This window comes from Tamandua tetradactyla, chromosome 18, assembly GCF_023851605.1.
Source record: "Tamandua tetradactyla isolate mTamTet1 chromosome 18, mTamTet1.pri, whole genome shotgun sequence".
In the NCBI taxonomy this organism is placed as follows: domain Eukaryota; kingdom Metazoa; phylum Chordata; class Mammalia; order Pilosa; family Myrmecophagidae; genus Tamandua; species Tamandua tetradactyla.
The window spans coordinates 49,710,745-49,711,837 of record NC_135344.1 but is presented as its reverse complement, the minus strand read 5'-3'; the positions used below and the strand labels follow the sequence as shown (position 1 = coordinate 49,711,837).

The following is a 1,093-nucleotide window of genomic DNA, read 5'->3' as shown; positions in this document are numbered from 1 at the left end:
GTTTGATAAAATTCCCCCCTGAAGCCATCTGGTACTGAGCTTTTCTTTGTGGGAAGTTTTTTGATGACTGAATCTCTTTACTTGTGATTGGTTTGTTCAGATCCTCTATTTCTTCCTGAGTCAGTGTAGCTTGTTTGTGTGTCTCCAGGAATTTGTCCATTTCATCTAAATTCTCTAGTTTGTTGCCATATAGTTGTTCATAATATTCTTATGATTTCTTTTATTTCTTCAGGGTCTGAGGTAATGCACCCCTTCTCATTTCTGATTTTGTTTATTTGGGTCCTCTCTCTTTTTTTTCTCTGTCAGTCCTGCTAGTGGCCCATCAATGTTATTGATTTTCTCAAAGAACCAACTTTTGGTTTTATTGATTCTTTCTATTGTTCTTTTGTTCTCCATTCATTTATGTCTGCTTTAATCTTTGTTATTTCTCATCTTCTATTTGCTTTGGGGTTAGTTTACTGTTCTTTCTCAGGTTCCTCCAATGTGTTACTAAGTCCTAGATTTTTGCTCTTTCCTGTTTTTTTTCTTTATATGGGCGGGCACCAGGAACTGAACCAGGGTCTTCACCATGTCAGGTGAGAACTCTGCCTGCTTAGCCATCATGGCCTGCCTTCTTATTTTATTTATTTATAAATATGGAACTCTTCATGAATTTGCATTTCATCCTTGTTCAGAGGCTGTGCTAATCTTCTCTGTATCATTCCAATTTTAGTAGATGTGCTGCTGAAGCAAACACTCTCTTGTTTTTTAATATAGAAATTTAGGACAATAAATTTCCCTCTCAGCACAGCCTTTGCCACATCTCATAAGTTCTGATAAGTTGTATTTTATTTTCCTTCATCTACACATAACTACTGATTTCTCTAACAATTTATTCTTTGACTCTGTTTAAGAGTATGCTACTTAATCTCCATATATTTGTGAATGTTCTCATTCTTTGGTGGTTATTGAAATCCAGCTTCATCCCATTGTGATCAGAGAAGGTGCTTTGAATAATTTCAGTGTTTTTAAATTTATAAAGATCTGTTTTGTGCCCCAGCATATGATCTATCTGGAGAAAATACCATGAGCACTAGAGAAAAATGTATATCCT

At 35.3% G+C, this 1,093-nt stretch overlaps 1 non-coding gene across 1 annotated transcript; it reads right to left on the bottom strand.

Moving 5' to 3' along the window:
* Positions 1-629: 629 nt before the first annotated feature.
* Positions 630-736, bottom strand: LOC143662893 (U6 spliceosomal RNA). The gene has a single exon (XR_013165660.1). It is a non-coding gene; the product is annotated as a U6 spliceosomal RNA (small nuclear RNA).
* Between the last annotated feature and the right edge of the window lie 357 nt (positions 737-1,093).